This window comes from Vitis vinifera, chromosome 10 (genome assembly GCF_030704535.1).
Source record: "Vitis vinifera cultivar Pinot Noir 40024 chromosome 10, ASM3070453v1".
NCBI classification, from domain to species: domain Eukaryota; kingdom Viridiplantae; phylum Streptophyta; class Magnoliopsida; order Vitales; family Vitaceae; genus Vitis; species Vitis vinifera.
In genome coordinates this window covers 11,144,617-11,154,665 of record NC_081814.1, presented here as the reverse complement: position 1 = coordinate 11,154,665, position 10,049 = coordinate 11,144,617, and the positions used below count along the sequence as shown (strand labels likewise).

The 10,049-nt window shown below is 34.4% G+C and overlaps 1 pseudogene; it reads right to left on the bottom strand.

The window, feature by feature from the left end:
* Positions 1 to 3,037: 3,037 nt before the first annotated feature.
* LOC100254905 (beta-amyrin synthase-like) lies at positions 3,038 to 7,833 on the bottom strand (annotated as a pseudogene).
* Between the last annotated feature and the right edge of the window lie 2,216 nt (positions 7,834 to 10,049).

Below are 10,049 nucleotides of genomic sequence, written 5' to 3'. Positions count from 1 at the left end.
GGAGAGTTTTCTTTCTCTTGCACTGTGTTGAGGTTGGCAAGCCTTGAGATTGAATCTTGGAGAATATCTAACTTCTGAGATAGATCATTTTGCATTTCATCCATCCTTTTATTCAAAGTACTCTCCACTCTATCAATTCTTTGATCGACTCGAGCATTGGTGGCTTCTTGCTTTTCAATAAAATCTCCCACGACCTTGCAAAGATTCACCATAGTTTGTTCAAGGTTTGAGGCTTGCTGTGGTGCTTGAGCAGGTTGCTGATACTGAGGTGGCTGTGGTTTCCAAGAGAAATTTGGATGGTCCCTCCAATTGAAATTGTAGGTGTTGCAATCACCTAACATTTCCCTCTCGGCTGGAATGGTAGGACACTCATCCACCAAGTGCTCATAAGATAGACAAATGGCACAAGGCATAGCTTGCAATGGTGTCTGAGAAATGGCTTGCACTGGTTGCATATGCTTCATTTCTAGCTCTTCCAATCTCCTTTCCATAGCTGCAATCTCTGCCTTCATGTTCATACCATCATTCAAAATATACATCTCACCCTTAGCTTTAGGTTGAGACGTCATTCTTCCCATATCTCTAGCATTTGGTTCACCCCATTCTCTTGAAACTTCAGCCACATAACTCATGAAGTTCATGGCTTCCTCTGCTATGGTATTCAATATGGCATGCACAACTAGCAATTTGTGAATTAAAAACAGAGAACACAAAAGAAAACAAAAGAAAAACAATTCAAAGAAAGAAGATTAAGGTAAACTAAAAACTAAATAAAAGATATACTAAAACATGAACAATAAAGAAATAAAAAGAGTTAGTAAAAGGAAAAGAAAAGTCACCAAACTTGTGATGAAGATCACAAGTACTCTAGAAAGGTGTTATCACTGTAAAGTGGCACCATCCCCTGCAACGGCGCCATTTGATTCGTCCCTAGCAGTGGCAGTGGCAATGGCACCATTTGATTCGGGGTTCGATCCCCGGCAACGGCGCCATTTGATTCGTCCCTAGCAATGGCAGTGGCAATGGCACCATTTGATTCGAGGTTCGATCCCCGGCAACGGCGCCATTTGATTCGTGCCCAATTGGTGTCTCAACTGATTCGTGTGCAGCTGGTGCTCCTTGATTGAGGGATTAATCAACAAAATTTATAACCTATTACACCATATACTAGGGTAGCAAAGACAAAGCTACTATAGCATAGTGGCTCTAGGATCGTTCACTGGGATGGGTTTTCACTTCACAAATGATATTAATTCAAAGATGAATTGGTGCCTTTTCATTTCAAGGTTAGCTTTAAAAGAAAACACAAAGATGTTTGAATGAACAAGGTTCGGTTTTAAACTAACCAAAAATAGTAACTGATTTTACTTACAAAGAAAAGATGTTTCTTGGAGTTTCAGATCACTAGGCTCAGATTCCTCATGCAAAAAGGGAGTTCCGGTCACTTGTTTATTTTCCTCGCATTAGAGAATTAACATATAGTTAATTCTCTAACCGGTGTTGTACAGATGCTTCCCATTAATGGGTTCAAACATTAAATCCCTCTCACTGATGCACCTTGCAATGGCTCATACCTCTCACCTAGCACTTGCCATTCAAGGTGATCTTTAACCTTGGACTTCCCTTCAAAAGCTCGCAAGAGATAACTAATGGATGTCTCCTTGGAGTCCAAAAGCTTACCAAGTGTTGGCAATTCCAGAAAATCCTACCTACAAGTCACCTCCCAGAGGCTCGCAAGGGGTAAACTAGTGCATCTCTATGGTTGGAAATCACTTGCCTTACCAAGTGTTGGCCCAGGTGACTCTAAGGTGTTTTAAGTTAACTAAAAACATAGAAATCACTAACGGGTTACACTTTCTCTTCATTAAAAACTAAAACAACAAAACTTCCAAATTATGCATGTGGAAACTTACCTGGCTTTCCTCACTCCAAGAGACAAAAAGCTTAGCCTCTCATCCTCTGTGGAAAAATCCTCAGAGTTTGGTTGGCTAGAAAATGAAAATGAAAGAGAAGACAAGAATATATATCAAAAATAGAGCAAGTGCTCTGTTCGTTGATTCTATATATTGGATTACATGATCTCCCCCAGCGTTCCCTGAGAGTGTTTACAAGAGAGTTTATATAGGAAGGTAATTTACCCTTCCTTGGATACTTCCTAGCTAAGGAATTACATGAGTGGTTGAATACAAGGAGAAAATGGAAATTATACAAAAATATCTGAAGAAAAGATCTAAAAGAGTCGGTGCAAAAATATCGGGAAGCTTCAGGCACATTTCGCAGGTGAAAATGGTGTCTGCGAGATTTCGCAGACACTCAAGAGGGCTGCGAAATATTTTCGCAACAACAAGTTAAACTCGCAGGGCTGCGAAATTGGCTTCCACCTTGAGGTTCTCAGCGTTCCAGCTTGCGGCATGTATCGGGTAGCTTCAGGAGGAATTCCATAGCACTGTACAAAAAGGCTGCGAAATTCTCGCAACAAAAGGCTGATTTCGCAACACTTTGGAGTGATCTGCTTGCAATGGCTGTAACTCCTTCGTTTCAACTCCGAATCGCACACCGTTTGAAGCATTGGATTCTTGACTTCCCGAGCTTTGAAATGGTATATAGAATGTAGAAAATGGACTTCGGAAAGTGCTCCAAAAGTGCAAAAGAAGACTGCAATTGGCTTTCCTCTGTTTTCTTCACTCTGTTTTTCCTCTCTCCAGTGCTCTTTCCTTGCATACTTTGAACGACTTTGGGAAAGGGATATGGGGCTCCAAAGCTTGGTTTCTTCATGAATTTGAGCTTCCAAAAGCTTTGCCATGAACTATATACAATTCTCCCTCATTCTTGGATTGTTTTGGTGATCAAATTACTAACAAAAACACCAAAACTTACACAATTTGATTAGAAATGATTGCAAGGGTTCTTAACATGTTAATTGAGTTAAAAGGCAATAACTACTACTCAAAAGTGTTTAAAAGGATTAATTACAAGCTACAAAATAGCACTTTTTGAGTAGTAATCAAGACGTGCAATTATTGTTTTACATGAGAATTTTTACTTCAAACTCAAAACCATCATCCATTTCCATCTCCTCAACTAAGTAGCCAAAAACGAAAGAGATGCATGCCAAGATCCATCCGACCTTGTACATCCTCAACATAACTGGTTTCCTTTTCAATGAAGTTGTCTACTTCTTTCCTTCTATGATTAGGATACAATTTCTTGAACAACAAGAGAGTCTGGATAGCTGATGATGTGCATTCCACATACCTAAACCGCCAAATAGGTAACATTAATGAGTGTATATGATGTGAAAGTGGACATGGAAATGTAAATGGAAATGGACATGGACACAGAAATGTAAATGAATTAGATATATAACAACCTACTCATGCTCGATGACTATGTTGGTGAAAAGTTCTGAAGGATTCAACTTCTGAGAAATAAAAGAAAGTGAATCAAAACCAAGAACTTGTTAGTCCTAGACTCAACTGCATTCACTGAGGCCTCAAAAATTTGGTAATAACTACATCTATTTGTGAATGAAAGAAATTACCTCCAACCATTCTTCAGCTCCTGCTGGCTCCCAAACAGCCACACCACCACTTTTGCCATTTGGAAAATTACAAAAAAGGGACCATGGTTAGCCTTTGTGAATTTACAAAATTGGAATATTAATCTGGCAACAATTTTGAGTGTCACAAGTGAAGCAAAATATGTGTACGTACTTGCAAGGAGAAGAGGAAATTGACGCATCAAATAAGCGCTGAGGTACAGCATTTTCACCAACAAGTTCTTCTGGAAATTGTGATAGTAACAACAAGACCCGTGGGAAAAAAAAGTGGGATATGCATGAGGAACTTCTGTATTAATTACTACAGTATATGATCAGAATAAAGCTATATATCCTACCCTCAATGCTTCTGATGTGCAGTCAGAGACTCGCCAAACATGATCGCGATTAGAGAAAGTCCAGGCTCCTTTTGAAAAGTGACGATACCTACTCCGGTTGTCACCTGATGGATTTTCTTGACACTGAAAGTTAAATTTGGTATGATAATGGTTGTAAGCTTAATGAAGATATGGAGCATGGTAGTGGTAGAGGTTTTGGGAGTGTATAGGTAAGAAACTTGTGATAATTTGACGTAGTCGTGACCGTTCTTGAGAGTAGTCCCGTATTCTTCAATCATACCACTTTCCTGGCTTGAATGCAAAGAGAAGTGTCCCATAGTTGACTCCCAAAACCCTGCAGTTACAGCAACAAGTGAACATTATGGATGGTGAATTTGGAGGTGATAATTGAGTAGAACCAAAATCGTTGGGTGTTGTAACAAACCTGCACTTTCATTCCATCCTCTGCCAACCATAAGTAGTCGGGAATTCAGGCAAGGTGTTGCTTGAAAGCATCTGAATTTGAGTCTGGATTCTCTGCCCAAACAACCATCATGTGGAAAGCCTACAGAAATTGATGTTGCCCCAATATAAGAACAATGTCTAAACCTTTAATTACTTAACCCCAATGCATTCCATCATTTCATCTTCCTAGTGAATGATTTCAATTGCTTTCTTTACAGCCCTCTCTTTAATTTTGGAGAAGGGCCAATGTTTGAGAATTGACTCACCAAAGTGATAAAGCCCACCCCAAAGCACATCTTGTATGAGGGAATGGGAGTAGTAGTAATCCTCTTGCATCCCTTCAATATTTTAGCACAAGGTTAATGGGGGTGGGGGTGGATTTAGCATGCCCCTTCTCACAAAAAAACTGCATTCTAAATATAGCAAAAATGTCTCATTATAAATCCAAAACTAGCAATTGCAAAATCCCAAACCACTTTATCTACAATCAACCAAACTACCAACCTTTGCGCATAAAAGCCGTAGTTTAGCCCAATCAATTTCATGGTATGGTTCAGTGTGCATTTCTTCTCTCAGTTGTAGAACCAGGTCAGTAATGGGTGATTGAAATCTTGTGCTGTGTAAATACGACATAGGCATGTAAACTGTTCGACAGTAGCACCAAATTTTATCTGCAACACAAACATTTCCATTGAAAACAAGTTCATAAAATAAAACAATGCAGCCTAATTGAGATCAAAATACTAGATGCATGGGAAAAAATGAAGGGAAAAGCCAGAACTCTGGTGGCAAAGGGTTGCAGCCAGACCACTCATACAACCCAAACACCTTAAAACACACAAAAGTCAATTAAGCCAATAGCAATGGAAAATCTTTCTTCCAAGCCAATAGAAGATTACCAACTTATGAACTCACCGAGATATAACACTTTCCCCAAGATGGTGAATAGGTTGCACCCCCGCGATCGAGAATCCATTTCCTGCCTGCTGCTAGAGCCTTGTCATCCGGTCCTACTCCTAGTATATGCATGGAGATGTAGCTGACGGTTGTTCCAAGCATTGTGCTGTACCCGTCGATATGGAATCCCCACCCACCATCTTCATTCTAATCATCTAACACATTCCATTACTATTCCAAATAGGAGATGAACATATTGTGAGCCAATTAAAGATGATGAGATGAGTTTGATTAGTACTTGATGGTTAGTAATGTAGCGAAGAAGCTCCAGTACTATGTGTTCCGGTGTTAGGGCAAAATTTAGGGTTCCAGTAAAGTATAGCACCATGATCTGCATATCAATTTGGAATAACACTTTTAGAGTTAGTTAATTCAGAAATTAAATTCAATAATTATTTTTTTTTCTTCAAAAAAGGGGTACTTAGAAAACATACCAAAGGAGGTGTGAAAAACAAAGGACCAGCGTTCTCAACAGGCCAGTGACCATCCTTGGCCTGGATGGCTCTATTCAGCCTCACAGATTTCCTTACTGCAGTTGTCACTACTTCACATGTTACTTCTTCATTTTCTCCTAGCCTCACTGGTGGTATGCTCAAATCTATTTGGTTTTCCTTGATAAGCTGTGATTTTTAAATTAGACATCGGAATGGAGGGATTATGTTGTCAGAATTAAAACTTCCTTGCGAAATTGAAAATGATTTTTCATAAGTAATTTATTTGTAACAAATGCAAACGATTTTTATTTTATTTTTTTTGGTATCATTTTCAATGCAAGCAAGTTAACAAAACAAAAAAAATGCGACACAAGATTTCAGGCACCCAAGAAAACAATTTTCGGTTTTTTAGAACAAAAAATCAAGAAAATATGTTTTTTAATTAAAAAACATTTTCTATTTTCTACTTTCAAATAACATATTTTACTCGTTTTCTACTATTTTCATTTATTATCTAAGGGTTATTTAAAAAAATAATTATACAAACATGTAGAATAATTAAAAATAAGACAATAAACATAAAAATTGTTTTTAAAACGTATTTAAAAAATATTAAAAACAAGTTACAAATATTTTAGATTTTTAAATAAACTTTTATTTTATAAAACATTAAAGATTAGTTTTAAAAAAACTATTTTCAAAAATTATTTTATAGAACTATTTTTACTAACCGTTTTCTGTTTATCGGAGCAAAAAATAGAGAAAAAAAAAGGAAAAATGCTTGGTAAACAGAAAACTGTTTTTAATTTTTAATTTTTAGGAACAAAAAAACTTGTAAGATAACATCTTTTAGTTTTTTTCAAACGTTTTCACTTGTTTTGTAAGAGTTATTTTAAAAATTAATTATATAAACATGTAGAATAATTAAAAATAAAGTACTAAATATAAAATTATTTTTAAATATATTTAAAAGTATTAAAAATAGATTAAAAATATTTCAAGTTACCAAATAGACTTTTATACTACAAAACATTATAGAATAGTTTTTAAAAATTGTCTCTCATAACTATTTTCGAAAGTGGTTACCAAATAAGGCCTAATGTCCTACCATTTTTGAAAATTAACTAATCGAAGATACTACATACGCTTTCACTTTTATCACATTTTTTATTATATACATTCCCGGCAAGTAAAATTATATTTACTAAAAAGTGATTAGTTGTATTAAATATATATAAAAAAAATAGCATTTTACATTTACTAAATTTTCACTTTACAAGGTGGCAAAGATGACAAAGGTTTTGGCCTTTTTTTAAAAAAGAAATATAGATATTTGCTTTTTGGCAAGTAAATATATGTCCTGATCATCAAATTTCCAATATGAGGAGGAGCTTAGTTGTTAGTTGCAAAAAGTGTGGTTTGGCCATATCACTGTCCTAAACCTGAAGTATCTTTTTCCTTGGGTAGTTTTCAAAGAATATCAAAGTATGACCATTAATTACCAGTTGGTGCCCAAAGGCAAGTACGGTCCTCTCACACCCACCCCTTGCTGCATCATCCCATCTAACTGGAAACTCAGTGAATTTAGGCCAAGACCCAGAACAAATTTTAGTTCAAAACCCATATATATATATATATATATATATGTATGTATAAATTTCCGTGAAGGCCCTTTAATTAATATTAAATTTTATTGTGATCACTTCATCAACCTCAGAAGCGAAGTACCATGTTGGAAGATAGTAGAGGAAATTTTTTAATCCAAAGATATCATCATGAATAAAAGAGCGTATACCTGCATCCTCATTAGGAGATCCCCATTAGGTTTGTAGCGAAACCGATTCTTTGTGAAATTTTCCTGGACTTTCCTGACCTCTTCTCGCTCTTCTGGGGTCCCATCTTCAGGGTCGAACTCCCAGATCTGCCTGCCAACAAAGTTGTTGAGGCTGTACAGCCATGGACCATGCCCTTCTGCAATTTTGAGCTTCCACATACTGCATATTTGTTTATATATATAAACATCCTCATCACTTCAGCTCATGCAGTAACATTATTATCCATTAACCATATACTATCAAGTATAGAAATATCGAGATCATTGTTTCCCGTAGTTTAAAACAAGGCCAACTCCAATTTTACAGAGAAGACATGCAGACAATTGCAGAAGCAGAAGAAGAAACGGAAGGAGATGGGATAAAACTGATTTTGCCAGGTTAAAAAAAGAAAAAAAAAGGAAGCCTGCATGTTATAATTCAAAAACAAACCTACCCAGAAAGTTGGTTTTTTCATAGAATTCAAAAACAAACCGATTCTTTGTCTGTGCAAGATGCAGGCGAAGAGAGGTTGAGGAGTTGATGAGAAGCGAGAGAGGTGGTCACTCCTTTATATAGACTCCCAATGTGCAAAGGGAAGGACGAGGCTGAAGATGGTAATTGATAATAAAAATAGTTATAAAATGTTTAATTGTTTTTGGAGAGCATAGTAGCAGTACTTCAGGAAATACTCGAGGGAGGGGCCAATTTCTGACTCACAAAATTAATTTGTCCATAAATCTATGTAAAATTAAAAATAAAATAGAATAAAGAAAAAGAGGACAAGCTTTATGTGAATGATTTTTCACGTGATTTTCGACCAAAATTTTTGTTCCAATAGAAATTTTATTAGAATTATAAAATATTTATAATAGAATGTAAAAAATAAAAATTGAATTGAGAGGAGAGGTAAGCTAGGATCGGTGTTGGCATGCCTCAAAGTCTTGGGTTGTGAGCCTAGGGTTAAAAGGAGGAGGCAATTCTTGACCCATCCTGGCCATTGTCTGCGGTACGTACAACTCTGTATTTTTCAAAGCTGAATGTCAGTTATTATTAAATTGGTTGGTGGCAGATGAAGATTTTATTTTGTGGTGAGTCTGGTGACCATTCAATTACATTTTTATTTTTTTCATTATAATTTTGTTTTCGGAGTAGTTGAGAAATTAATTATGTCATTGACAGGCTTTAGTTCAATGGACCTTGGAGAGCATGTGAGAATGTTTTCAATATTAAAAACGTTCCTAAAAAAAAAACAAGGTTGTTGGAGTTTTACCTTTGTAAAACGGGTTATGTGATTTTTACTTGCAGTAGTGAAACAAAATTGAGGATCCTTCCTTGAATATTCTAAATTTTTTTTTAATATTTTAATTTTTTCAAACAGTTTTTAAAATGATTAAAAAGTTCTTATATTTTATATAAAATTTATTATTATTTTTTAATTTTAAAAATAAAAAATTTAAAGTATATTAAAAATGATAATTAGACGGTATTTATTTTTTTTAACTTAATATTTAATAGAACTTAATTTAATTTAATATTAAATAGTTCTTAATTAAGTTGTTTGTTTTTTTAATATTTTATTTTTATTAAGTGTTAAGTTGTTTGTTTTTTACAGGTTAAAAATCAACATCTCAATGTATTAAGAAAAATAATTTTAAATTAATTCTTATCTCACAAAAAAATAATTTAACATATTTTAAAAATTTTAAGATAATAAAAATTATTTTAAAATTTGTTGAAGTTAAAGCGGTGAAAAAGAGAAAAAGGCGGTGGTCTATAAAGAGGTTGATAGATGAGTAAAAAGATAAAGATAAAGTAGATTTATCATGATAACAAGAATTGAGGGTTGAGATTTTTTAATGGGTTTAAAAATGTTACTTTTTCTATATTGAAAAAGTTAAGTATTTTGTTTTTTGTGATTCAATTAAAAATATTAAAAAATAAGTAATAAGTTAAATAAAAAATTTAAAACAAATACCCTCTTACTAATAAGTTTAAAAAAATCAACACTCTCTTAGATTATTTTCTCATCAATTCTTAATCGACAATCAAATAAAAAACAGTTATAATTTTATTCTTTTTTTTCCCTTTCCTCTCTTTTTATTTTTATTTTTATTTATTTTTAACTTTTTAACAACCAAAAATAGTTATAGTTCATTAATCCTTAAGTGGACTTAATTACTACTTCAAGAAATTCAACTAGGACTTTTTCAATTTCATTTTTTATATGATGAATACTCTTTAACTTAATTTTTCACAATGAGGCCATCCCTAAAAGTCAAGATACTTTCCTTAAACAAATTCAAAGCAAATAATATTGACAAATCACTCTAAATTGTTTTTATTTAAAAAAAAAAACCGGTTATAACCATATTTTTGTTGGGATTTGAGTTTCTTTGTCAAGAAACATTTTTCCAGGGCTATCACCCAAATAATGACAACTTATCTTGTTAGTGTCTCTTTCACCATTAGAAAGTCTGCTCAAGATGAGATTAGAGGTGATGGA